Source organism: Epinephelus lanceolatus, chromosome 15 (assembly GCF_041903045.1).
Source record: "Epinephelus lanceolatus isolate andai-2023 chromosome 15, ASM4190304v1, whole genome shotgun sequence".
In the NCBI taxonomy this organism is placed as follows: Eukaryota; Metazoa; Chordata; class Actinopteri; order Perciformes; family Serranidae; genus Epinephelus; species Epinephelus lanceolatus.
In genome coordinates, this window is record NC_135748.1 from 5,979,205 (window position 1) to 6,005,701 (window position 26,497).

The 26,497-nt window shown below is 42.8% G+C and overlaps 23 non-coding genes across 23 annotated transcripts; all 23 read left to right on the forward strand.

Moving 5' to 3' along the window:
• The first annotated feature begins 823 nt into the window (after nt 1-823).
• Nucleotides 824-896, forward strand: trnar-ucg (transfer RNA arginine (anticodon UCG)). Its single transcript has one exon. It is a non-coding gene; the product is annotated as a tRNA-Arg (tRNA).
• Nucleotides 897-1,568: 672 nt separating this feature from the next.
• trnai-aau (transfer RNA isoleucine (anticodon AAU)) lies at nt 1,569-1,642 on the forward strand. The gene has a single exon. It is a non-coding gene; the product is annotated as a tRNA-Ile (tRNA).
• Nucleotides 1,643-2,763: 1,121 nt separating this feature from the next.
• Nucleotides 2,764-2,836, forward strand: trnar-ucg (transfer RNA arginine (anticodon UCG)). Its single transcript has one exon. It is a non-coding gene; the product is annotated as a tRNA-Arg (tRNA).
• Nucleotides 2,837-3,501: 665 nt separating this feature from the next.
• On the forward strand, nt 3,502-3,575 carry trnai-aau (transfer RNA isoleucine (anticodon AAU)). The gene has a single exon. It is a non-coding gene; the product is annotated as a tRNA-Ile (tRNA).
• Nucleotides 3,576-4,696: 1,121 nt separating this feature from the next.
• Nucleotides 4,697-4,769, forward strand: trnar-ucg (transfer RNA arginine (anticodon UCG)). The gene has a single exon. It is a non-coding gene; the product is annotated as a tRNA-Arg (tRNA).
• Nucleotides 4,770-5,434: 665 nt separating this feature from the next.
• trnai-aau (transfer RNA isoleucine (anticodon AAU)) lies at nt 5,435-5,508 on the forward strand. Its single transcript has one exon. It is a non-coding gene; the product is annotated as a tRNA-Ile (tRNA).
• Nucleotides 5,509-6,629: 1,121 nt separating this feature from the next.
• Nucleotides 6,630-6,702, forward strand: trnar-ucg (transfer RNA arginine (anticodon UCG)). Its single transcript has one exon. It is a non-coding gene; the product is annotated as a tRNA-Arg (tRNA).
• A 665-nt stretch (nt 6,703-7,367) lies between these two features.
• On the forward strand, nt 7,368-7,441 carry trnai-aau (transfer RNA isoleucine (anticodon AAU)). The gene has a single exon. It is a non-coding gene; the product is annotated as a tRNA-Ile (tRNA).
• Nucleotides 7,442-8,562: 1,121 nt separating this feature from the next.
• On the forward strand, nt 8,563-8,635 carry trnar-ucg (transfer RNA arginine (anticodon UCG)). The gene has a single exon. It is a non-coding gene; the product is annotated as a tRNA-Arg (tRNA).
• A 1,108-nt stretch (nt 8,636-9,743) lies between these two features.
• On the forward strand, nt 9,744-9,817 carry trnai-aau (transfer RNA isoleucine (anticodon AAU)). The gene has a single exon. It is a non-coding gene; the product is annotated as a tRNA-Ile (tRNA).
• Nucleotides 9,818-10,946: 1,129 nt separating this feature from the next.
• Nucleotides 10,947-11,019, forward strand: trnar-ucg (transfer RNA arginine (anticodon UCG)). Its single transcript has one exon. It is a non-coding gene; the product is annotated as a tRNA-Arg (tRNA).
• Nucleotides 11,020-12,127: 1,108 nt separating this feature from the next.
• On the forward strand, nt 12,128-12,201 carry trnai-aau (transfer RNA isoleucine (anticodon AAU)). Its single transcript has one exon. It is a non-coding gene; the product is annotated as a tRNA-Ile (tRNA).
• Nucleotides 12,202-13,330: 1,129 nt separating this feature from the next.
• Nucleotides 13,331-13,403, forward strand: trnar-ucg (transfer RNA arginine (anticodon UCG)). The gene has a single exon. It is a non-coding gene; the product is annotated as a tRNA-Arg (tRNA).
• A 672-nt stretch (nt 13,404-14,075) lies between these two features.
• On the forward strand, nt 14,076-14,149 carry trnai-aau (transfer RNA isoleucine (anticodon AAU)). Its single transcript has one exon. It is a non-coding gene; the product is annotated as a tRNA-Ile (tRNA).
• A 1,121-nt stretch (nt 14,150-15,270) lies between these two features.
• trnar-ucg (transfer RNA arginine (anticodon UCG)) lies at nt 15,271-15,343 on the forward strand. The gene has a single exon. It is a non-coding gene; the product is annotated as a tRNA-Arg (tRNA).
• Nucleotides 15,344-16,008: 665 nt separating this feature from the next.
• trnai-aau (transfer RNA isoleucine (anticodon AAU)) lies at nt 16,009-16,082 on the forward strand. The gene has a single exon. It is a non-coding gene; the product is annotated as a tRNA-Ile (tRNA).
• Nucleotides 16,083-17,704: 1,622 nt separating this feature from the next.
• trnai-aau (transfer RNA isoleucine (anticodon AAU)) lies at nt 17,705-17,778 on the forward strand. Its single transcript has one exon. It is a non-coding gene; the product is annotated as a tRNA-Ile (tRNA).
• A 1,129-nt stretch (nt 17,779-18,907) lies between these two features.
• Nucleotides 18,908-18,980, forward strand: trnar-ucg (transfer RNA arginine (anticodon UCG)). Its single transcript has one exon. It is a non-coding gene; the product is annotated as a tRNA-Arg (tRNA).
• A 672-nt stretch (nt 18,981-19,652) lies between these two features.
• Nucleotides 19,653-19,726, forward strand: trnai-aau (transfer RNA isoleucine (anticodon AAU)). Its single transcript has one exon. It is a non-coding gene; the product is annotated as a tRNA-Ile (tRNA).
• Nucleotides 19,727-22,028: 2,302 nt separating this feature from the next.
• Nucleotides 22,029-22,102, forward strand: trnai-aau (transfer RNA isoleucine (anticodon AAU)). Its single transcript has one exon. It is a non-coding gene; the product is annotated as a tRNA-Ile (tRNA).
• Nucleotides 22,103-23,724: 1,622 nt separating this feature from the next.
• Nucleotides 23,725-23,798, forward strand: trnai-aau (transfer RNA isoleucine (anticodon AAU)). Its single transcript has one exon. It is a non-coding gene; the product is annotated as a tRNA-Ile (tRNA).
• A 1,129-nt stretch (nt 23,799-24,927) lies between these two features.
• Nucleotides 24,928-25,000, forward strand: trnar-ucg (transfer RNA arginine (anticodon UCG)). Its single transcript has one exon. It is a non-coding gene; the product is annotated as a tRNA-Arg (tRNA).
• A 672-nt stretch (nt 25,001-25,672) lies between these two features.
• On the forward strand, nt 25,673-25,746 carry trnai-aau (transfer RNA isoleucine (anticodon AAU)). The gene has a single exon. It is a non-coding gene; the product is annotated as a tRNA-Ile (tRNA).
• Nucleotides 25,747-26,497: the final 751 nt, after the last annotated feature.

The window sequence follows — 26,497 nt, forward strand, 5'->3', positions numbered from 1 at the left end:
CATACGCTACTCTGCAGGAAACAAATATTCTGTAGGAGGTGGGTATTCGTTCCACAAAGTCTCTCATACGCGGTCTACCAATTCAGGTAATTTCCCCCCCACAGAAGCTAACGAACCAGCAGCCATACAGTTTGCCTTTATGACAATGGTTAGCTATCTCCTACTTAGCAGCTAAACCATGGAACTTTTCAAGCATAAACACTAAATTTTGTGGGACCACGTGGCCTAATCGACAAGGCGTCTAACTTCGAATCAGAGCATTGAGGATTCCTGTTCCTTTGTGGCTGGAAGCTCTTGCCTGATCAGAACAGGATGTAGGCATTAATTCTATTAACATTCCCATGCAATGTGAGTGATCCACCAATTGAATTAATTTCCTAATGCTAACTTGGAAGGTGACCCCACCTTACTAACAGTCCCAAATGGAGTCTCTTTTGTTTGGTTTCTTATTTTGCTACCAAAAAAGACCAAGAAACTGGCCAGTTACCTCTGATGGTTAGAGTAAGGCACAAGTAATGTCACAATCATGGGATCGATCCCCATACCAGCCATAGATGAGGATCTATGTGTCATCACTTCCATCTCTCAGGCTCTGATATAAAGTTTGATATGAGAAGATGTATGTTGCTCTGCAGGAAAGAATTTTTATGGAGAATGTGGGCGTAACCTCCAGTGAGTCTCAAATGCGAGACTGCCATCTACCATTCAACCTAATTCCCCTCCACAGAAGCAAGCTATATGTTGGTCTTTGCTACAGTGGTAAACTATCTCCTACTTAGCAGCTAAACCATGGAACTTTTCAATTTGTAAACATGAAATGTGGGACCACGTGGCCTAATGGACAAGGCGTCTGACTTCGGATCAGAAGATTGAGGGTTCAAGTCCCTTCGTGGTTGGAAGCTCTTACCTAATGAGAACACAATATAGGCATTAAATCTACTGACTCCTCCCATGGACTGTGAGAGATCCATCAATTAAGGTAATTCCCCTCCACTGTTGGCCACCAAACTAAATGTTTGTGCTTCATTTCTGAGGCAGATTTTGCAACAAAGAAGACATCGGCTGATTACCCAGGTGTTTTGAGTGGGATGCTAATGATGCCATGGTCATGGTTTCAATCCCCATACTGCCCTTAGATAAGAATCCATGTGTCCTGACCTCCATGTGTCAAGTTCTGAAACTATAAGATATATAGCTTTTCTTAATGACAATGGTTTGCTATCTTCTACGTGTCAGATAAACCCATGGAACTTTTTAATTGTATAAATTAATAACTTCTTAGGGAGGACATGGCCTAACGGACCAGGCGTCTGACTTCAGATCAGATGGTGAAAAGTTTGAATCCCTTTTTGTTTGAAAGCTCTGGCCTGATTAGTAAAGAAAGTAGACATTCAATTCTCTAACAGTTCCATGCAACATGTGCAGTTTACCAATTAGTCATTCCCCTTTACCAACTCTTACCTGGAAGGTTTTCCCACCTCACTGCATATCCTAAATGGAGCTACATCCTTTTGTACTCTGTCTTGGCAGTTTGAGAAAAGTTTTACCACCAACAAACTTCAAAACATGGCCGGTTAGCTCAGATGGTTAGAGCGTGGTGCTAATAACGCCAAGGTCATGGGTTCAATCCCCATACTGGCCAATGACAAGAACTAATGCTTAATGAGCTCCATGGCTCAGTTTTCTCTACAAACATTGATATAAGAAGATTATTCTGTGGAGACCTTGGGCATTAAGTCCACTCAGTCTCCCATGAGAAGCGAGCGGTCCTCAAGTTAAGGTGATTCCCCTCCACTGACACCAACCTGGAAGCTGTTGCCTCAGATGGTTAGAGTGTGCTGCCAAAAACGTCAAGGTCAAGGCTTTATCCCCATACTGGCCAATGATTAAAAACAAATGTGACGTTTCAACCTCCCAGGCTATGATGCAATGTTTGATAGAAGAAGGCATACGCTGCTCTGCAGGAAACAAATATTCTGTAGGAGGTGGGTATTCGTTCCACAAAGTCTCTCATACGCGGTCTACCAATTCAGGTAATTTCCCCCCCACAGAAGCTAACGAACCAGCAGCCATATAGTTTGCCTTTATGACAATGGTTAGCTATCTCCTACTTAGCAGCTAAACCATGGAACTTTTCAAGCATAAACACTAAATTTTGTGGGACCACATGGCCTAATCGACAAGGCGTCTAACTTCGAATCAGAGCATTGAGGATTCCTGTTCCTTTGTGGCTGGAAGCTCTTGCCTGATCAGAACAGAATGTAGGCATTAATTCTATTAACATTCCCATGCAATGTGAGTGATCCACCAATTGAATTAATTTCCTAATGCCAACTTGGAAGGTGACCCCACCTTACTAACAGTCCCAAATGGAGTCTCTTTTGTTTTGTTTCTTATTTTGCTACCAAAAAAGACCAAGAAACTGGCCAGTTACCTCTGATGGTTAGAGTAAGGCACTAGTAATGTCACAATCATGGGATCAATCCCCATACCAGCCATAGATAAGAATGTATTTGTCATCACCTCCATCTCTCAGGCTCTGATATAAAGGTTGATATGAGAAGATGCTCTGCAGGAAAGAATTTTTATGGAGAATGTGGGCGTAACCTCCAGTGAGTCTCAAATGCGAGACTGCCATCTACCATTCAACCTTATTCCCCTCCACAGACGCAAGCTATATGTTGGTCTTTGCTACAGTGGTAAACTATCTCCTACTTAGCAGCTAAACCATGGAACTTTTCAATTTGTAAACATGAAATGTGGGACCACGTGGCCTAATGGACAAGGCGTCTGACTTCGGATCAGAAGATTGAGGGTTCAAGTCCCTTCGTGGTTGGAAGCTCTTTCCTAATGAGAACACAATATAGGCATCAATTCTACTAACTCCTCCCATGGACCGTGAGAGATCCATCAATTAAGGTAATTCCCCTCCACTGTTGGCCACCAAACTAAATGTTTGTGCTTCAATTCTGAGGCACAACAAAGAAGACATTGGCTGATTACCCAGGTGTTTTGAGTGGGATGCTAATGATGCCATGGTCATGGTTTCAATCCCCATACTGCCCTTAGATAAGAATCCATGTGTCCTGACCTCCATGTGTCAAGTTCTGAAACTATAAGATATATAGCTTTTCTTAATGACAATGGCTTGCTATCTTCTACGTGTCAGATAAACCCATGGAACTTTTTAATTGTATAAATTAATAACTTCTTAGGGAGGACATGGCCTAACGGACCAGGCGTCTGACTTCAGATCAGATGGTGAAAAGTTTGAATCCCTTTTTGTTTGAAAGCTCTGGCCTGATTAGTAAAGAAAGTAGACATTCAATTCTCTAACAGTTCCATGCAACATGTGCAGTTTACCAATTAGTTATTCCCCTTTACCAACTCTTACCTGGAAGGTTTTCCCACCTCACTGCATATCCTAAATGGAGCTACATCCTTTTGTACTCTGTCTTGGCAGTTTGAGAAAAGTTTTACCACCAACAAACTTCAAAACATGGCCGGTTAGCTCAGATGGTTAGAGCGTGGTGCTAATAACGCCAAGGTCATGGGTTCAATCCCCATACTGGCCAATGACAAGAACTAATGCTTAATGAGCTCCATGGCTCAGTTTTCTCTACAAACATTGATATAAGAAGATTATTCTGTGGAGACCTTGGGCATTAAGTCCACTCAGTCTCCCATGAGAAGCGAGCGGTCCTCAAGTTAAGGTGATTCCCCTCCACTGACACCAACCTGGAAGCTGTTGCCTCAGATGGTTAGAGTGTGCTGCCAAAAACGTCAAGGTCAAGGCTTTATCCCCATACTGGCCAATGATTAAAAACAAATGTGACGTTTCAACCTCCCAGGCTATGATGCAATGTTTGATAGAAGAAGGCATACGCTGCTCTGCAGGAAACAAATATTCTGTAGGAGGTGGGTATTCGTTCCACAAAGTCTCTCATACGCGGTCTACCAATTCAGGTAATTTCCCCCCCACAGAAGCTAACGAACCAGCAGCCATATAGTTTGCCTTTATGACAATGGTTAGCTATCTCCTACTTAGCAGCTAAACCATGGAACTTTTCAAGCATAAACACTAAATTTTGTGGGACCACATGGCCTAATCGACAAGGCGTCTAACTTCGAATCAGAGCATTGAGGATTCCTGTTCCTTTGTGGCTGGAAGCTCTTGCCTGATCAGAACAGAATGTAGGCATTAATTCTATTAACATTCCCATGCAATGTGAGTGATCCACCAATTGAATTAATTTCCTAATGCCAACTTGGAAGGTGACCCCACCTTACTAACAGTCCCAAATGGAGTCTCTTTTGTTTTGTTTCTTATTTTGCTACCAAAAAAGACCAAGAAACTGGCCAGTTACCTCTGATGGTTAGAGTAAGGCACTAGTAATGTCACAATCATGGGATCAATCCCCATACCAGCCATAGATAAGAATGTATTTGTCATCACCTCCATCTCTCAGGCTCTGATATAAAGGTTGATATGAGAAGATGCTCTGCAGGAAAGAATTTTTATGGAGAATGTGGGCGTAACCTCCAGTGAGTCTCAAATGCGAGACTGCCATCTACCATTCAACCTTATTCCCCTCCACAGACGCAAGCTATATGTTGGTCTTTGCTACAGTGGTAAACTATCTCCTACTTAGCAGCTAAACCATGGAACTTTTCAATTTGTAAACATGAAATGTGGGACCACGTGGCCTAATGGACAAGGCGTCTGACTTCGGATCAGAAGATTGAGGGTTCAAGTCCCTTCGTGGTTGGAAGCTCTTTCCTAATGAGAACACAATATAGGCATCAATTCTACTAACTCCTCCCATGGACCGTGAGAGATCCATCAATTAAGGTAATTCCCCTCCACTGTTGGCCACCAAACTAAATGTTTGTGCTTCAATTCTGAGGCACAACAAAGAAGACATTGGCTGATTACCCAGGTGGTTTGAGTGGGATGCTAATGATGCCATGGTCATGGTTTCAATCCCCATACTGCCCTTAGATAAGAATCCATGTGTCCTGACCTCCATGTGTCAAGTTCTGAAACTATAAGATATATAGCTTTTCTTAATGACAATGGCTTGCTATCTTCTACGTGTCAGATAAACCCATGGAACTTTTTAATTGTATAAATTAATAACTTCTTAGGGAGGACATGGCCTAACGGACCAGGCGTCTGACTTCAGATCAGATGGTGAAAAGTTTGAATCCCTTTTTGTTTGAAAGCTCTGGCCTGATTAGTAAAGAAAGTAGACATTCAATTCTCTAACAGTTCCATGCAACATGTGCAGTTTACCAATTAGTCATTCCCCTTTACCAACTCTTACCTGGAAGGTTTTCCCACCTCACTGCATATCCTAAATGGAGCTACATCCTTTTGTACTCTGTCTTGGCAGTTTGAGAAAAGTTTTACCACCAACAAACTTCAAAACATGGCCGGTTAGCTCAGATGGTTAGAGCGTGGTGCTAATAACGCCAAGGTCATGGGTTCAATCCCCATACTGGCCAATGACAAGAACTAATGCTTAATGAGCTCCATGGCTCAGTTTTCTCTACAAACATTGATATAAGAAGATTATTCTGTGGAGACCTTGGGCATTAAGTCCACTCAGTCTCCCATGAGAAGCGAGCGGTCCTCAAGTTAAGGTGATTCCCCTCCACTGACACCAACCTGGAAGCTGTTGCCTCAGATGGTTAGAGTGTGCTGCCAAAAACGTCAAGGTCAAGGCTTTATCCCCATACTGGCCAATGATTAAAAACAAATGTGACGTTTCAACCTCCCAGGCTATGATGCAATGTTTGATAGAAGAAGGCATACGCTGCTCTGCAGGAAACAAATATTCTGTAGGAGGTGGGTATTCGTTCCACAAAGTCTCTCATACGCGGTCTACCAATTCAGGTAATTTCCCCCCCACAGAAGCTAACGAACCAGCAGCCATATAGTTTGCCTTTATGACAATGGTTAGCTATCTCCTACTTAGCAGCTAAACCATGGAACTTTTCAAGCATAAACACTAAATTTTGTGGGACCACATGGCCTAATCGACAAGGCGTCTAACTTCGAATCAGAGCATTGAGGATTCCTGTTCCTTTGTGGCTGGAAGCTCTTGCCTGATCAGAACAGAATGTAGGCATTAATTCTATTAACATTCCCATGCAATGTGAGTGATCCACCAATTGAATTAATTTCCTAATGCCAACTTGGAAGGTGACCCCACCTTACTAACAGTCCCAAATGGAGTCTCTTTTGTTTTGTTTCTTATTTTGCTACCAAAAAAGACCAAGAAACTGGCCAGTTACCTCTGATGGTTAGAGTAAGGCACTAGTAATGTCACAATCATGGGATCAATCCCCATACCAGCCATAGATAAGAATGTATTTGTCATCACCTCCATCTCTCAGGCTCTGATATAAAGGTTGATATGAGAAGATGCTCTGCAGGAAAGAATTTTTATGGAGAATGTGGGCGTAACCTCCAGTGAGTCTCAAATGCGAGACTGCCATCTACCATTCAACCTTATTCCCCTCCACAGACGCAAGCTATATGTTGGTCTTTGCTACAGTGGTAAACTATCTCCTACTTAGCAGCTAAACCATGGAACTTTTCAATTTGTAAACATGAAATGTGGGACCACGTGGCCTAATGGACAAGGCGTCTGACTTCGGATCAGAAGATTGAGGGTTCAAGTCCCTTTGTGGTTGGAAGCTCTTTCCTAATGAGAACACAATATAGGCATCAATTCTACTAACTCCTCCCATGGACCGTGAGAGATCCATCAATTAAGGTAATTCCCCTCCACTGTTGGCCACCAAACTAAATGTTTGTGCTTCAATTCTGAGGCACAACAAAGAAGACATTGGCTGATTACCCAGGTGGTTTGAGTGGGATGCTAATGATGCCATGGTCATGGTTTCAATCCCCATACTGCCCTTAGATAAGAATCCATGTGTCCTGACCTCCATGTGTCAAGTTCTGAAACTATAAGATATATAGCTTTTCTTAATGACAATGGCTTGCTATCTTCTACGTGTCAGATAAACCCATGGAACTTTTTAATTGTATAAATTAATAACTTCTTAGGGAGGACATGGCCTAACGGACCAGGCGTCTGACTTCAGATCAGATGGTGAAAAGTTTGAATCCCTTTTTGTTTGAAAGCTCTGGCCTGATTAGTAAAGAAAGTAGACATTCAATTCTCTAACAGTTCCATGCAACATGTGCAGTTTACCAATTAGTCATTCCCCTTTACCAACTCTTACCTGGAAGGTTTTCCCACCTCACTGCATATCCTAAATGGAGCTACATCCTTTTGTACTCTGTCTTGGCAGTTTGAGAAAAGTTTTACCACCAACAAACTTCAAAACATGGCCGGTTAGCTCAGATGGTTAGAGCGTGGTGCTAATAACGCCAAGGTCATGGGTTCAATCCCCATACTGGCCAATGACAAGAACTAATGCTTAATGAGCTCCATGGCTCAGTTTTCTCTACAAACATTGATATAAGAAGATTATTCTGTGGAGACCTTGGGCATTAAGTCCACTCAGTCTCCCATGAGAAGCGAGCGGTCCTCAAGTTAAGGTGATTCCCCTCCACTGACACCAACCTGGAAGCTGTTGCCTCAGATGGTTAGAGTGTGCTGCCAAAAACGTCAAGGTCAAGGCTTTATCCCCATACTGGCCAATGATTAAAAACAAATGTGACGTTTCAACCTCCCAGGCTATGATGCAATGTTTGATAGAAGAAGGCATACGCTGCTCTGCAGGAAACAAATATTCTGTAGGAGGTGGGTATTCGTTCCACAAAGTCTCTCATACGCGGTCTACCAATTCAGGTAATTTCCCCCCCACAGAAGCTAACGAACCAGCAGCCATATAGTTTGCCTTTATGACAATGGTTAGCTATCTCCTACTTAGCAGCTAAACCATGGAACTTTTCAAGCATAAACACTAAATTTTGTGGGACCACATGGCCTAATCGACAAGGCGTCTAACTTCGAATCAGAGCATTGAGGATTCCTGTTCCTTTGTGGCTGGAAGCTCTTGCCTGATCAGAACAGAATGTAGGCATTAATTCTATTAACATTCCCATGCAATGTGAGTGATCCACCAATTGAATTAATTTCCTAATGCCAACTTGGAAGGTGACCCCACCTTACTAACAGTCCCAAATGGAGTCTCTTTTGTTTTGTTTCTTATTTTGCTACCAAAAAAGACCAAGAAACTGGCCAGTTACCTCTGATGGTTAGAGTAAGGCACTAGTAATGTCACAATCATGGGATCAATCCCCATACCAGCCATAGATAAGAATGTATTTGTCATCACCTCCATCTCTCAGGCTCTGATATAAAGGTTGATATGAGAAGATGCTCTGCAGGAAAGAATTTTTATGGAGAATGTGGGCGTAACCTCCAGTGAGTCTCAAATGCGAGACTGCCATCTACCATTCAACCTTATTCCCCTCCACAGACGCAAGCTATATGTTGGTCTTTGCTACAGTGGTAAACTATCTCCTACTTAGCAGCTAAACCATGGAACTTTTCAATTTGTAAACATGAAATGTGGGACCACGTGGCCTAATGGACAAGGCGTCTGACTTCGGATCAGAAAATTAAGGGTTCAAGTCCCTTCGTGGTTGGAAGCTCTTACCTAATGAGAACACAATATAGGCATCAATTCTACTAACTCCTCCCATGGACCGTGAGAGATCCATCAATTAAGGTAATTCCCCTCCACTGTTGGCCACCAAACTAAATGTTTGTGCTTCAATTCTGAGAGGCCGTTTACACGTACACAGTGATTTTGATAAACGGAGACATCTTCCTTCGTTTGTGCCCTTCGTTTACACGCAAACGGAGATTTCTCCTCTGAAAACGAGTCTTTCTAAAAACTCCGGCCAGAGTGGAGATTTTGGAAAACTCCGGTTGCGCGTTTGCATGTAAACTGAGATAAACGCAGATAAACGGAGTTATAGGCAGCCCACGTCACAGTATGCGCCGGAACTTGCGCCTGTGTAAAAAGTGCGACCTATGTTGCTATGGTGACAATGGATACATGGAAGGCTTGAGCTTCTCGTTACACTGCCACCTACAGGTTTGGCATGCTCTTGTGTATATATACACGGGTAAGTGTAAACGAAGATCTTTTTGAAAACGGAGACGGTGAAATGTCCGTTTATGAAAATAGCCGGCAACGTGTAAACGGCCTCTGAGGCAGATTTTGCAACAAAGAAGACATCGGCTGATTACCCAGGTGGTTTGAGTGGGATGCTAATGATGCCATGGTCATGGTTTCAATCCCCATACTGCCCTTAGATAAGAATCCATGTGTCCTGACCTCCATGTGTCAGGTTCTGAAACTATAAGATATATAGCTTTTCTTAATGACAATGGCTTGCTATCTTCTACGTGTCAGATAAACCCATGGAACTTTTTAATTGTATAAATTAATAACTTCTTAGGGAGGACATGGCCTAACGGACCAGGCGTCTGACTTCAGATCAGATGGTAAAAAGTTTGAATCCCTTTTTGTTTGAAAGCTCTGGTCTGATTAGTATAGAAAGTAGACATTCAATTCTCTAACAGTTCCATGCAACATGTGCAGTTTACCAATTAGTTATTCCCCTTTACCAACTCTTACCTGGAAGGTTTTCCCACCTCACTGCATATCCCAAATGGAGCTACATCCTTTTGTACTCTGTCTTAGCAGTTTGAGAAAAGTTTTACCACCAACAGCTTTCAAAACATGGCCGGTTAGCTCAGATGGTTAGAGCGTGGTGCTAATAACGCCAAGGTCATGGGTTCAATCCCCATACTGGCCAATGACAAGAACTAATGCTTAATGAGCTCCATGGCTCAGTTTTCTCTACAGACATTGATATAAGAAGATTATTCTGTGGAGACCTTGGGCATTAAGTCCACTCAGTCTCCCATGAGAAGCGAGCGGTCCTCAAATTAAAGTGATTCCCCTCCACTGACACCAACCTGGGAAGCCGTTGCCTCAGATGGTTAGAGTGTGCTGCCAAAAACGTCAAGGTCAAGGCTTTATCCCCATACTGGCCAATGATTAAAAACAAATGTGACATTTCAACCTCCCAGGCTATGATGCAATGTTTGATAGAAGAAGGCATACGCTACTCTGCAGGAAACAAATATTCTGTAGGAGGTGGGTATTCGTTCCACAAAGTCTCTCATACGCGGTCTACCAATTCAGGTAATTTCCCCCCCACAGAAGCTAACGAACCAGCAGCCATACAGTTTGCCTTTATGACAATGGTTAGCTATCTCCTACTTAGCAGCTAAACCATGGAACTTTTCAAGCATAAACACTAAATTTTGTGGGACCACGTGGCCTAATCGACAAGGCGTCTAACTTCGAATCAGAGCATTGAGGATTCCTGTTCCTTTGTGGCTGGAAGCTCTTGCCTGATCAGAACAGGATGTAGGCATTAATTCTATTAACATTCCCATGCAATGTGAGTGATCCACCAATTGAATTAATTTCCTAATGCTAACTTGGAAGGTGACCCCACCTTACTAACAGTCCCAAATGGAGTCTCTTTTGTTTGGTTTCTTATTTTGCTACCAAAAAAGACCAAGAAACTGGCCAGTTACCTCTGATGGTTAGAGTAAGGCACTAGTAATGTCACAATCATGGGATCAATCCCCATACCAGCCATAGATGAGGATCTATGTGTCATCACTTCCATCTCTCAGGCTCTGATATAAAGTTTGATATGAGAAGATGTATGTTGCTCTGCAGGAAAGAATTTTTATGGAGAATGTGGGCGTAACCTCCAGTGAGTCTCAAATGCGAGACTGCCATCTACCATTCAACCTAATTCCCCTCCACAGAAGCAAGCTATATGTTGGTCTTTGCTACAGTGGTAAACTATCTCCTACTTAGCAGCTAAACCATGGAACTTTTCAATTTGTAAACATGAAATGTGGGACCACGTGGCCTAATGGACAAGGCGTCTGACTTCGGATCAGAAGATTGAGGGTTCAAGTCCCTTCGTGGTTGGAAGCTCTTACCTAATGAGAACACAATATAGGCATTAAATCTACTGACTCCTCCCATGGACCGTGAGAGATCCATCAATTAAGGTAATTCCCCTCCACTGTTGGCCACCAAACTAAATGTTTGTGCTTCAATTCTGAGAGGCCGTTTACACGTACACAGTGATTTTGATAAACGGAGACATCTTCCTTCGTTTGTGCCCTTCGTTTACACGCAAACGGAGATTTCTTCTCTGAAAACGAGTCTTTCTAAAAACTCCGGCCAGAGTGGAGATTTTGGAAAACTCCGGTTGCGCGTTTGCATGTAAACTGAGATAAACGCAGATAAACGGAGTTATAGGCAGCCCACGTCACAGTATGCGCCGGAACTTGCGCCTGTGTAAAAAGTGCGACCTATGTTGCTATGGTGACAATGGATACATGGAAGGCTTGAGCTTCTCGTTACACTGCCACCTACAGGTTTGGCATGCTCTTGTGTATATATACACGGGTAAGTGTAAACGAAGATCTTTTTGAAAACGGAGACGGTGAAATGTCCGTTTATGAAAATAGCCGGCAACGTGTAAACGGCCTCTGAGGCAGATTTTGCAACAAAGAAGACATCGGCTGATTACCCAGGTGGTTTGAGTGGGATGCTAATGATGCCATGGTCATGGTTTCAATCCCCATATTGCCCTTAGATAAGAATCCATGTGTCCTGACCTCCATGTGTCAGGTTCTGAAACTATAAGATATATAGCTTTTCTTAATGACAATGGCTTGCTATCTTCTACGTGTCAGATAAACCCATGGAACTTTTTAATTGTATAAATTAATAACTTCTTAGGGAGGACATGGCCTAACGGACCAGGCGTCTGACTTCAGATCAGATGGTAAAAAGTTTGAATCCCTTTTTGTTTGAAAGCTCTGGTCTGATTAGTATAGAAAGTAGACATTCAATTCTCTAACAGTTCCATGCAACATGTGCAGTTTACCAATTAGTCATTCCCCTTTACCAACTCTTACCTGGAAGGTTTTCCCACCTCACTGCATATCCCAAATGGAGCTACATCCTTTTGTACTCTGTCTTAGCAGTTTGAGAAAAGTTTTACCACCAACAGCTTTCAAAACATGGCCGGTTAGCTCAGCTGGTTAGAGCGTGGTGCTAATAACACCAAGGTCATGGGTTCAATCCCCATACTGGCCAATGACAAGAACTAATGCTTAATGAGCTCCATGGCTCAGTTTTCTCTACAGACATTGATATAAGAAGATTATTCTGTGGAGACCTTGGGCATTAAGTCCACTCAGTCTCCCATGAGAAGTGAGCGGTCCTCAAGTTAAGGTGATTCCCCTCCACTGACACCAACCTGGGAAGCCGTTGCCTCAGATGGTTAGAGTGTGCTGCCAAAAACGTCAAGGTCAAGGCTTTATCCCCATACTGGCCAATGATTAAAAACAAATGTGACATTTCAACCTCCCAGGCTATGATGCAATGTTTGATAGAAGAAGGCATACGCTACTCTGCAGGAAACAAATATTCTGTAGGAGGTGGGTATTCGTTCCACAAAGTCTCTCATACGCGGTCTACCAATTCAGGTAATTTCCCCCCCACAGAAGCTAACGAACCAGCAGCCATACAGTTTGCCTTTATGACAATGGTTAGCTATCTCCTACTTAGCAGCTAAACCATGGAACTTTTCAAGCATAAACACTAAATTTTGTGGGACCACGTGGCCTAATCGACAAGGCGTCTAACTTCGAATCAGAGCATTGAGGATTCCTGTTCCTTTGTGGCTGGAAGCTCTTGCCTGATCAGAACAGGATGTAGGCATTAATTCTATTAACATTCCCATGCAATGTGAGTGATCCACCAATTGAATTAATTTCCTAATGCTAACTTGGAAGGTGACCCCACCTTACTAACAGTCCCAAATGGAGTCTCTTTTGTTTTGTTTCTTATTTTGCTACCAAAAAAGACCAAGAAACTGGCCAGTTACCTCTGATGGTTAGAGTAAGGCACTAGTAATGTCACAATCATGGGATCAATCCCCATACCAGCCATAGATGAGGATCTATGTGTCATCACTTCCATCTCTCAGGCTCTGATATAAAGTTTGATATGAGAAGATGTATGTTGCTCTGCAGGAAAGAATTTTTATGGAGAATGTGGGCGTAACCTCCAGTGAGTCTCAAATGCGAGACTGCCATCTACCATTCAACCTAATTCCCCTCCACAGAAGCAAGCTATATGTTGGTCTTTGCTACAGTGGTAAACTATCTCCTACTTAGCAGCTAAACCATGGAACTTTTCAATTTGTAAACATGAAATGTGGGACCACGTGGCCTAATGGACAAGGCGTCTGACTTCGGATCAGAAGATTGAGGGTTCAAGTCCCTTCGTGGTTGGAAGCTCTTACCTAATGAGAACACAATATAGGCATTAAATCTACTGACTCCTCCCATGGACTGTGAGAGATCCATCAATTAAGGTAATTCCCCTCCACTGTTGGCCACCAAACTAAATGTTTGTGCTTCATTTCTGAGGCAGATTTTGCAACAAAGAAGACATCGGCTGATTACCCAGGTTTTTTGAGTGGGATGCTAATGATGCCATGGTCATGGTTTCAATCCCCATACTGCCCTTAGATAAGAATCCATGTGTCCTGACCTCCATGTGTCAAGTTCTGAAACTATAAGATATATAGCTTTTCTTAATGACAATGGTTTGCTATCTTCTACGTGTCAGATAAACCCATGGAACTTTTTAATTGTATAAATTAATAACTTCTTAGGGAGGACATGGCCTAACGGACCAGGCGTCTGACTTCAGATCAGATGGTGAAAAGTTTGAATCCCTTTTTGTTTGAAAGCTCTGGCCTGATTAGTAAAGAAAGTAGACATTCAATTCTCTAACAGTTCCATGCAACATGTGCAGTTTACCAATTAGTCATTCCCCTTTACCAACTCTTACCTGGAAGGTTTTCCCACCTCACTGCATATCCTAAATGGAGCTACATCCTTTTGTACTCTGTCTTGGCAGTTTGAGAAAAGTTTTACCACCAACAAACTTCAAAACATGGCCGGTTAGCTCAGATGGTTAGAGCGTGGTGCTAATAACGCCAAGGTCATGGGTTCAATCCCCATACTGGCCAATGACAAGAACTAATGCTTAATGAGCTCCATGGCTCAGTTTTCTCTACAAACATTGATATAAGAAGATTATTCTGTGGAGACCTTGGGCATTAAGTCCACTCAGTCTCCCATGAGAAGCGAGCGGTCCTCAAGTTAAGGTGATTCCCCTCCACTGACACCAACCTGGAAGCTGTTGCCTCAGATGGTTAGAGTGTGCTGCCAAAAACGTCAAGGTCAAGGCTTTATCCCCATACTGGCCAATGATTAAAAACAAATGTGACGTTTCAACCTCCCAGGCTATGATGCAATGTTTGATAGAAGAAGGCATACGCTGCTCTGCAGGAAACAAATATTCTGTAGGAGGTGGGTATTCGTTCCACAAAGTCTCTCATACGCGGTCTACCAATTCAGGTAATTTCCCCCCCACAGAAGCTAACGAACCAGCAGCCATATAGTTTGCCTTTATGACAATGGTTAGCTATCTCCTACTTAGCAGCTAAACCATGGAACTTTTCAAGCATAAACACTAAATTTTGTGGGACCACATGGCCTAATCGACAAGGCGTCTAACTTCGAATCAGAGCATTGAGGATTCCTGTTCCTTTGTGGCTGGAAGCTCTTGCCTGATCAGAACAGAATGTAGGCATTAATTCTATTAACATTCCCATGCAATGTGAGTGATCCACCAATTGAATTAATTTCCTAATGCCAACTTGGAAGGTGACCCCACCTTACTAACAGTCCCAAATGGAGTCTCTTTTGTTTTGTTTCTTATTTTGCTACCAAAAAAGACCAAGAAACTGGCCAGTTACCTCTGATGGTTAGAGTAAGGCACTAGTAATGTCACAATCATGGGATCAATCCCCATACCAGCCATAGATAAGAATGTATTTGTCATCACCTCCATCTCTCAGGCTCTGATATAAAGGTTGATATGAGAAGATGCTCTGCAGGAAAGAATTTTTATGGAGAATGTGGGCGTAACCTCCAGTGAGTCTCAAATGCGAGACTGCCATCTACCATTCAACCTTATTCCCCTCCACAGACGCAAGCTATATGTTGGTCTTTGCTACAGTGGTAAACTATCTCCTACTTAGCAGCTAAACCATGGAACTTTTCAATTTGTAAACATGAAATGTGGGACCACGTGGCCTAATGGACAAGGCGTCTGACTTCGGATCAGAAGATTGAGGGTTCAAGTCCCTTCGTGGTTGGAAGCTCTTTCCTAATGAGAACACAATATAGGCATCAATTCTACTAACTCCTCCCATGGACCGTGAGAGATCCATCAATTAAGGTAATTCCCCTCCACTGTTGGCCACCAAACTAAATGTTTGTGCTTCAATTCTGAGGCACAACAAAGAAGACATTGGCTGATTACCCAGGTGGTTTGAGTGGGATGCTAATGATGCCATGGTCATGGTTTCAATCCCCATACTGCCCTTAGATAAGAATCCATGTGTCCTGACCTCCATGTGTCAGGTTCTGAAACTATAAGATATATAGCTTTTCTTAATGACAATGGCTTGCTATCTTCTGCGTATCAGATAAACCCATGGAACTTTTTAATTGTATAAATTAATAACTTCTTAGGGAGGACATGGCCTAACGGACCAGGCGTCTGACTTCAGATCAGATGGTAAAAAGTTTGAATCCCTTTTTGTTTGAAAGCTCTGGTCTGATTAGTATAGAAAGTAGACATTCAATTCTCTAACAGTTCCATGCAACATGTGCAGTTTACCAATTAGTTATTCCCCTTTACCAACTCTTACCTGGAAGGTTTTCCCACCTCACTGCATATCCCAAATGGAGCTACATCCTTTTGTACTCTGTCTTAGCAGTTTGAGAAAAGTTTTACCACCAACAGCCTTCAAAACATGGCCGGTTAGCTCAGATGGTTAGAGCGTGGTGCTAATAACGCCAAGGTCATGGGTTCAATCCCCATACTGGCCAATGACAAGAACTAATGCTTAATGAGCTCCATGGCTCAGTTTTCTCTACAGACATTGATATAAGAAGATTATTCTGTGGAGACCTTGGGCATTAAGTCCACTCAGTCTCCCATGAGAAGCGAGCGGTCCTCAAATTAAAGTGATTCCCCTCCACTGACACCAACCTGGGAAGCCGTTGCCTCAGATGGTTAGAGTGTGCTGCCAAAAACGTCAAGGTCAAGGCTTTATCCCCATACTGGCCAATGATTAAAAACAAATGTGACATTTCAACCTCCCAGGCTATGATGCAATGTTTGATAGAAGAAGGCATACGCTGCTCTGCAGGAAACAAATATTCTGTAGGAGGTGGGTATTCGTTCCACAAAGTCTCTCATACGCGGTCTACCAATTCAGGTAATTTCCCCCCCACAGAAGCTAACGAACCAGCAGCCATACAGTTTGTCTTTATAACAAAGGTTAGCTATCTCCTATTTAGCAGCTAAACCATGGAACTTTTCAAGTATAAACACTAAATTTTGTGGGACCACGTGGCCTAATAAGGCCACGTTAGTAAGGCTACTAACTCCTCCCATGGACCGTGAGAGATCCATCAATTAAGGTAATTCCCCTCCACTGTTGGCCACCAAACTAAATGTTTGTGCTTCAATTCTGAGAGGCCGTTTACACATACACAGTGATTTTGATAAACGGAGACATCTTCCTTCGTTTGTGCCCTTCGTTTACACGCAAACGGAGATTTCTCCTCTGAAAACGAGTCTTTCTAAAAACTCCGGCCAGAGTGGAGATTTTGGAAAACTCCGGTTGCGCGTTTGCATGTAAACTGAGATAAACGCAGATAAACGGAGTTATAGGCAGCCCACGTCACAGTATGCGCCGGAACTTGCGCCTGTGTAAAAAGTGCGACCTATGTTGCTATGGTGACAATGGATACATGGAAGGCTTGAGCTTCTCGTTACACTGCCACCTACAGGTTTGGCATGCTCTTGTGTATATATACACGGGTAAGTGTAAACGAAGATCTTTTTGAAAACGGAGACGGTGAAATGTCCGTTTATGAAAATAGCCGGCAATGTGTAAACGGCCTCTGAGGCAGATTTTGCAACAAAGAAGACATCGGCTGATTACCCAGGTGGTTTGAGTGGGATGCTAATGATGCCATGGTCATGGTTTCAATCCCCATATTGCCCTTAGATAAGAATCCATGTGTCCTGACCTCCATGTGTCAGGTTCTGAAACTATAAGATATATAGCTTTTCTTAATGACAATGGCTTGCTATCTTCTACGTGTCAGATAAACCCATGGAACTTTTTAATTGTATAAATTAATAACTTCTTAGGGAGGACATGGCCTAACGGACCAGGCGTCTGACTTCAGATCAGATGGTAAAAAGTTTGAATCCCTTTTTGTTTGAAAGCTCTGGTCTGATTAGTATAGAAAGTAGACATTCAATTCTCTAACAGTTCCATGCAACATGTGCAGTTTACCAATTAGTTATTCCCCTTTACCAACTCTTACCTGGAAGGTTTTCCCACCTCACTGCATATCCCAAATGGAGCTACATCCTTTTGTACTCTGTCTTAGCAGTTTGAGAAAAGTTTTACCACCAACAGCTTTCAAAACATGGCCGGTTAGCTCAGATGGTTAGAGCGTGGTGCTAATAACGCCAAGGTCATGGGTTCAATCCCCATACTGGCCAATGACAAGAACTAATGCTTAATGAGCTCCATGGCTCAGTTTTCTCTACAGACATTGATATAAGAAGATTATTCTGTGGAGACCTTGGGCATTAAGTCCACTCAGTCTCCCATGAGAAGCGAGCGGTCCTCAAATTAAAGTGATTCCCCTCCACTGACACCAACCTGGGAAGCCGTTGCCTCAGATGGTTAGAGTGTGCTGCCAAAAACGTCAAGGTCAAGGCTTTATCCCCATACTGGCCAATGATTAAAAACAAATGTGACATTTCAACCTCCCAGGCTATGATGCAATGTTTGATAGAAGAAGGCATACGCTACTCTGCAGGAAACAAATATTCTGTAGGAGGTGGGTATTCGTTCCACAAAGTCTCTCATACGCGGTCTACCAATTCAGGTAATTTCCCCCCCACAGAAGCTAACGAACCAGCAGCCATACAGTTTGCCTTTATGACAATGGTTAGCTATCTCCTACTTAGCAGCTAAACCATGGAACTTTTCAAGCATAAACACTAAATTTTGTGGGACCACGTGGCCTAATCGACAAGGCGTCTAACTTCGAATCAGAGCATTGAGGATTCCTGTTCCTTTGTGGCTGGAAGCTCTTGCCTGATCAGAACAGGATGTAGGCATTAATTCTATTAACATTCCCATGCAATGTGAGTGATCCACCAATTGAATTAATTTCCTAATGCTAACTTGGAAGGTGACCCCACCTTACTAACAGTCCCAAATGGAGTCTCTTTTGTTTGGTTTCTTATTTTGCTACCAAAAAAGACCAAGAAACTGGCCAGTTACCTCTGATGGTTAGAGTAAGGCACTAGTAATGTCACAATCATGGGATCAATCCCCATACCAGCCATAGATGAGGATCTATGTGTCATCACTTCCATCTCTCAGGCTCTGATATAAAGTTTGATATGAGAAGATGTATGTTGCTCTGCAGGAAAGAATTTTTATGGAGAATGTGGGCGTAACCTCCAGTGAGTCTCAAATGCGAGACTGCCATCTACCATTCAACCTAATTCCCCTCCACAGAAGCAAGCTATATGTTGGTCTTTGCTACAGTGGTAAACTATCTCCTACTTAGCAGCTAAACCATGGAACTTTTCAATTTGTAAACATGAAATGTGGGACCACGTGGCCTAATGGACAAGGCGTCTGACTTCGGATCAGAAGATTGAGGGTTCAAGTCCCTTCGTGGTTGGAAGCTCTTTCCTAATGAGAACACAATATAGGCATTAAATCTACTGACTCCTCCCATGGACCGTGAGAGATCCATCAATTAAGGTAATTCCCCTCCACTGTTGGCCACCAAACTAAATGTTTGTGCTTCATTTCTGAGGCAGATTTTGCAACAAAGAAGACATCGGCTGATTACCCAGGTGTTTTGAGTGGGATGCTAATGATGCCATGGTCATGGTTTCAATCCCCATACTGCCCTTAGATAAGAATCCATGTGTCCTGACCTCCATGTGTCAAGTTCTGAAACTATAAGATATATAGCTTTTCTTAATGACAATGGTTTGCTATCTTCTACGTGTCAGATAAACCCATGGAACTTTTTAATTGTATAAATTAATAACTTCTTAGGGAGGACATGGCCTAACGGACCAGGCGTCTGACTTCAGATCAGATGGTGAAAAGTTTGAATCCCTTTTTGTTTGAAAGCTCTGGCCTGATTAGTAAAGAAAGTAGACATTCAATTCTCTAACAGTTCCATGCAACATGTGCAGTTTACCAATTAGTCATTCCCCTTTACCAACTCTTACCTGGAAGGTTTTCCCACCTCACTGCATATCCTAAATGGAGCTACATCCTTTTGTACTCTGTCTTGGCAGTTTGAGAAAAGTTTTACCACCAACAAACTTCAAAACATGGCCGGTTAGCTCAGATGGTTAGAGCGTGGTGCTAATAACGCCAAGGTCATGGGTTCAATCCCCATACTGGCCAATGACAAGAACTAATGCTTAATGAGCTCCATGGCTCAGTTTTCTCTACAAACATTGATATAAGAAGATTATTCTGTGGAGACCTTGGGCATTAAGTCCACTCAGTCTCCCATGAGAAGCGAGCGGTCCTCAAGTTAAGGTGATTCCCCTCCACTGACACCAACCTGGAAGCTGTTGCCTCAGATGGTTAGAGTGTGCTGCCAAAAACGTCAAGGTCAAGGCTTTATCCCCATACTGGCCAATGATTAAAAACAAATGTGACGTTTCAACCTCCCAGGCTATGATGCAATGTTTGATAGAAGAAGGCATACGCTGCTCTGCAGGAAACAAATATTCTGTAGGAGGTGGGTATTCGTTCCACAAAGTCTCTCATACGCGGTCTACCAATTCAGGTAATTTCCCCCCCACAGAAGCTAACGAACCAGCAGCCATATAGTTTGCCTTTATGACAATGGTTAGCTATCTCCTACTTAGCAGCTAAACCATGGAACTTTTCAAGCATAAACACTAAATTTTGTGGGACCACATGGCCTAATCGACAAGGCGTCTAACTTTGAATCAGAGCATTGAGGATTCCTGTTCCTTTGTGGCTGGAAGCTCTTGCCTGATCAGAACAGAATGTAGGCATTAATTCTATTAACATTCCCATGCAATGTGAGTGATCCACCAATTGAATTAATTTCCTAATGCCAACTTGGAAGGTGACCCCACCTTACTAACAGTCCCAAATGGAGTCTCTTTTGTTTTGTTTCTTATTTTGCTACCAAAAAAGACCAAGAAACTGGCCAGTTACCTCTGATGGTTAGAGTAAGGCACTAGTAATGTCACAATCATGGGATCAATCCCCATACCAGCCATAGATAAGAATGTATTTGTCATCACCTCCATCTCTCAGGCTCTGATATAAAGGTTGATATGAGAAGATGCTCTGCAGGAAAGAATTTTTATGGAGAATGTGGGCGTAACCTCCAGTGAGTTTCAAATGCGAGACTGCCATCTACCATTCAACCTTATTCCCCTCCACAGACGCAAGCTATATGTTGGTCTTTGCTACAGTGGTAAACTATCTCCTACTTAGCAGCTAAACCATGGAACTTTTCAATTTGTAAACATGAAATGTGGGACCACGTTGCCTAATGGACAAGGTGTCTGACTTCGGATCAGAAGATTAAGGGTTCAAGTCCTTTCGTGGTTGGAAGCTCTTACCTAATGAGAACACAATATAGGCATCAATTCTACTAACTCCTCCCATGGACCGTGAGAGATCCATCAATTAAGGTAATTCCCCTCCACTGTTGGCCACCAAACTAAATGTTTGTGCTTCAATTCTGAGAGGCCGTTTACACGTACACAGTGATTTTGATAAACGGAGACATCTTCCTTCGTTTGTGCCCTTCGTTTACACGCAAACGGAGATTTCTCCTCTGAAAACGAGTCTTTCTAAAAACTCCGGCCAGAGTGGAGATTTTGGAAAACTCCGGTTGCGCGTTTGCATGTAAACTGAGATAAACGCAGATAAACGGAGTTATAGGCAGCCCACGTCACAGTATGCGCCGGAACTTGCGCCTGTGTAAAAAGTGCGACCTATGTTGCTATGGTGACAATGGATACATGGAAGGCTTGAGCTTCTCGTTACACTGCCACCTACAGGTTTGGCATGCTCTTGTGTATATATACACGGGTAAGTGTAAACGAAGATCTTTTTGAAAACGGAGACGGTGAAATGTCCGTTTATGAAAATAGCCGGCAACGTGTAAACGGCCTCTGAGGCAGATTTTGCAACAAAGAAGACATCGGCTGATTACCCAGGTGGTTTGAGTGGGATGCTAATGATGCCATGGTCATGGTTTCAATCCCCATATTGCCCTTAGATAAGAATCCATGTGTCCTGACCTCCATGTGTCAGGTTCTGAAACTATAAGATATATAGCTTTTCTTAATGACAATGGCTTGCTATCTTCTGCGTATCAGATAAACCCATGGAACTTTTTAATTGTATAAATTAATAACTTCTTAGGGAGGACATGGCCTAACGGACCAGGCGTCTGACTTCAGATCAGATGGTAAAAAGTTTGAATCCCTTTTTGTTTGAAAGCTCTGGTCTGATTAGTATAGAAAGTAGACATTCAATTCTCTAACAGTTCCATGCAACATGTGCAGTTTACCAATTAGTTATTCCCCTTTACCAACTCTTACCTGGAAGGTTTTCCCACCTCACTGCATATCCCAAATGGAGCTACATCCTTTTGTACTCTGTCTTAGCAGTTTGAGAAAAGTTTTACCACCAACAGCCTTCAAAACATGGCCGGTTAGCTCAGATGGTTAGAGCGTGGTGCTAATAACGCCAAGGTCATGGGTTCAATCCCCATACTGGCCAATGACAAGAACTAATGCTTAATGAGCTCCATGGCTCAGTTTTCTCTACAGACATTGATATAAGAAGATTATTCTGTGGAGACCTTGGGCATTAAGTCCACTCAGTCTCCCATGAGAAGCGAGCGGTCCTCAAATTAAAGTGATTCCCCTCCACTGACACCAACCTGGGAAGCCGTTGCCTCAGATGGTTAGAGTGTGCTGCCAAAAACGTCAAGGTCAAGGCTTTATCCCCATACTGGCCAATGATTAAAAACAAATGTGACATTTCAACCTCCCAGGCTATGATGCAATGTTTGATAGAAGAAGGCATACGCTGCTCTGCAGGAAACAAATATTCTGTAGGAGGTGGGTATTCGTTCCACAAAGTCTCTCATACGCGGTCTACCAATTCAGGTAATTTCCCCCCCACAGAAGCTAACGAACCAGCAGCCATACAGTTTGTCTTTGTAACAAAGGTTAGCTATCTCCTATTTAGCAGCTAAACCATGGAACTTTTCAAGTATAAACACTAAATTTTGTGGGACCACGTGGCCTAACAAGGCCACGTTAGTAAGGCTACTAACTCCTCCCATGGACCGTGAGAGATCCATCAATTAAGGTAATTCCCCTCCACTGTTGGCCACCAAACTAAATGTTTGTGCTTCAATTCTGAGAGGCCGTTTACACATACACAGTGATTTTGATAAACGGAGACATCTTCCTTCGTTTGTGCCCTTCGTTTACACGCAAACGGAGATTTCTCCTCTGAAAACGAGTCTTTCTAAAAACTCCGGCCAGAGTGGAGATTTTGGAAAACTCCGGTTGCGCGTTTGCATGTAAACTGAGATAAACGCAGATAAACGGAGTTATAGGCAGCCCACGTCACAGTATGCGCCGGAACTTGCGCCTGTGTAAAAAGTGCGACCTATGTTGCTATGGTGACAATGGATACATGGAAGGCTTGAGCTTCTCGTTACACTGCCACCTACAGGTTTGGCATGCTCTTGTGTATATATACACGGGTAAGTGTAAACGAAGATCTTTTTGAAAACGGAGACGGTGAAATGTCCGTTTATGAAAATAGCCGGCAATGTGTAAACGGCCTCTGAGGCAGATTTTGCAACAAAGAAGACATCGGCTGATTACCCAGGTGGTTTGAGTGGGATGCTAATGATGCCATGGTCATGGTTTCAATCCCCATATTGCCCTTAGATAAGAATCCATGTGTCCTGACCTCCATGTGTCAGGTTCTGAAACTATAAGATATATAGCTTTTCTTAATGACAATGGCTTGCTATCTTCTACGTGTCAGATAAACCCATGGAACTTTTTAATTGTATAAATTAATAACTTCTTAGGGAGGACATGGCCTAACGGACCAGGCGTCTGACTTCAGATCAGATGGTAAAAAGTTTGAATCCCTTTTTGTTTGAAAGCTCTGGTCTGATTAGTATAGAAAGTAGACATTCAATTCTCTAACAGTTCCATGCAACATGTGCAGTTTACCAATTAGTTATTCCCCTTTACCAACTCTTACCTGGAAGGTTTTCCCACCTCACTGCATATCCCAAATGGAGCTACATCCTTTTGTACTCTGTCTTAGCAGTTTGAGAAAAGTTTTACCACCAACAGCTTTCAAAACATGGCCGGTTAGCTCAGATGGTTAGAGCGTGGTGCTAATAACGCCAAGGTCATGGGTTCAATCCCCATACTGGCCAATGACAAGAACTAATGCTTAATGAGCTCCATGGCTCAGTTTTCTCTACAGACATTGATATAAGAAGATTATTCTGTGGAGACCTTGGGCATTAAGTCCACTCAGTCTCCCATGAGAAGCGAGCGGTCCTCAAATTAAAGTGATTCCCCTCCACTGACACCAACCTGGGAAGCCGTTGCCTCAGATGGTTAGAGTGTGCTGCCAAAAACGTCAAGGTCAAGGCTTTATCCCCATACTGGCCAATGATTAAAAACAAATGTGACATTTCAACCTCCCAGGCTATGATGCAATGTTTGATAGAAGAAGGCATACGCTACTCTGCAGGAAACAAATATTCTGTAGGAGGTGGGTATTCGTTCCACAAAGTCTCTCATACGCGGTCTACCAATTCAGGTAATTTCCCCCCCACAGAAGCTAACGAACCAGCAGCCATACAGTTTGCCTTTATGACAATGGTTAGCTATCTCCTACTTAGCAGCTAAACCATGGAACTTTTCAAGCATAAACACTAAATTTTGTGGGACCACGTGGCCTAATCGACAAGGCGTCTAACTTCGAATCAGAGCATTGAGGATTCCTGTTCCTTTGTGGCTGGAAGCTCTTGCCTGATCAGAACAGGATGTAGGCATTAATTCTATTAACATTCCCATGCAATGTGAGTGATCCACCAATTGAATTAATTTCCTAATGCTAACTTGGAAGGTGACCCCACCTTACTAACAGTCCCAAATGGAGTCTCTTTTGTTTGGTTTCTTATTTTGCTACCAAAAAAGACCAAGAAACTGGCCAGTTACCTCTGATGGTTAGAGTAAGGCACTAGTAATGTCACAATCATGGGATCAATCCCCATACCAGCCATAGATGAGGATCTATGTGTCATCACTTCCATCTCTCAGGCTCTGATATAAAGTTTGATATGAGAAGATGTATGTTGCTCTGCAGGAAAGAATTTTTATGGAGAATGTGGGCGTAACCTCCAGTGAGTCTCAAATGCGAGACTGCCATCTACCATTCAACCTAATTCCCCTCCACAGAAGCAAGCTATATGTTGGTCTTTGCTACAGTGGTAAACTATCTCCTACTTAGCAGCTAAACCATGGAACTTTTCAATTTGTAAACATGAAATGTGGGACCACGTGGCCTAATGGACAAGGCGTCTGACTTCGGATCAGAAGATTGAGGGTTCAAGTCCCTTCGTGGTTGGAAGCTCTTACCTAATGAGAACACAATATAGGCATTAAATCTACTGACTCCTCCCATGGACCGTGAGAGATCCATCAATTAAGGTAATTCCCCTCCACTGTTGGCCACCAAACTAAATGTTTGTGCTTCATTTCTGAGGCAGATTTTGCAACAAAGAAGACATCGGCTGATTACCCAGGTGTTTTGAGTGGGATGCTAATGATGCCATGGTCATGGTTTCAATCCCCATACTGCCCTTAGATAAGAATCCATGTGTCCTGACCTCCATGTGTCAAGTTCTGAAACTATAAGATATATAGCTTTTCTTAATGACAATGGTTTGCTATCTTCTACGTGTCAGATAAACCCATGGAACTTTTTAATTGTATAAATTAATAACTTCTTAGGAAGGACATGGCCTAACGGACCAGGCGTCTGACTTCAGATCAGATGGTGAAAAGTTTGAATCCCTTTTTGTTTGAAAGCTCTGGCCTGATTAGTAAAGAAAGTAGACATTCAATTCTCTAACAGTTCCATGCAACATGTGCAGTTTACCAATTAGTCATTCCCCTTTACCAACTCTTACCTGGAAGGTTTTCCCACCTCACTGCATATCCTAAATGGAGCTACATCCTTTTGTACTCTGTCTTGGCAGTTTGAGAAAAGTTTTACCACCAACAAACTTCAAAACATGGCCGGTTAGCTCAGATGGTTAGAGCGTGGTGCTAATAACGCCAAGGTCATGGGTTCAATCCCCATACTGGCCAATGACAAGAACTAATGCTTAATGAGCTCCATGGCTCAGTTTTCTCTACAAACATTGATATAAGAAGATTATTCTGTGGAGACCTTGGGCATTAAGTCCACTCAGTCTCCCATGAGAAGCGAGCGGTCCTCAAGTTAAGGTGATTCCCCTCCACTGACACCAACCTGGAAGCTGTTGCCTCAGATGGTTAGAGTGTGCTGCCAAAAACGTCAAGGTCAAGGCTTTATCCCCATACTGGCCAATGATTAAAAACAAATGTGACGTTTCAACCTCCCAGGCTATGATGCAATGTTTGATAGAAGAAGGCATACGCTGCTCTGCAGGAAACAAATATTCTGTAGGAGGTGGGTATTCGTTCCACAAAGTCTCTCATACGCGGTCTACCAATTCAGGTAATTTCCCCCCCACAGAAGCTAACGAACCAGCAGCCATATAGTTTGCCTTTATGACAATGGTTAGCTATCTCCTACTTAGCAGCTAAACCATGGAACTTTTCAAGCATAAACACTAAATTTTGTGGGACCACATGGCCTAATCGACAAGGCGTCTAACTTCGAATCAGAGCATTGAGGATTCCTGTTCCTTTGTGGCTGGAAGCTCTTGCCTGATCAGAACAGAATGTAGGCATTAATTCTATTAACATTCCCATGCAATGTGAGTGATCCACCAATTGAATTAATTTCCTAATGCCAACTTGGAAGGTGACCCCACCTTACTAACAGTCCCAAATGGAGTCTCTTTTGTTTTGTTTC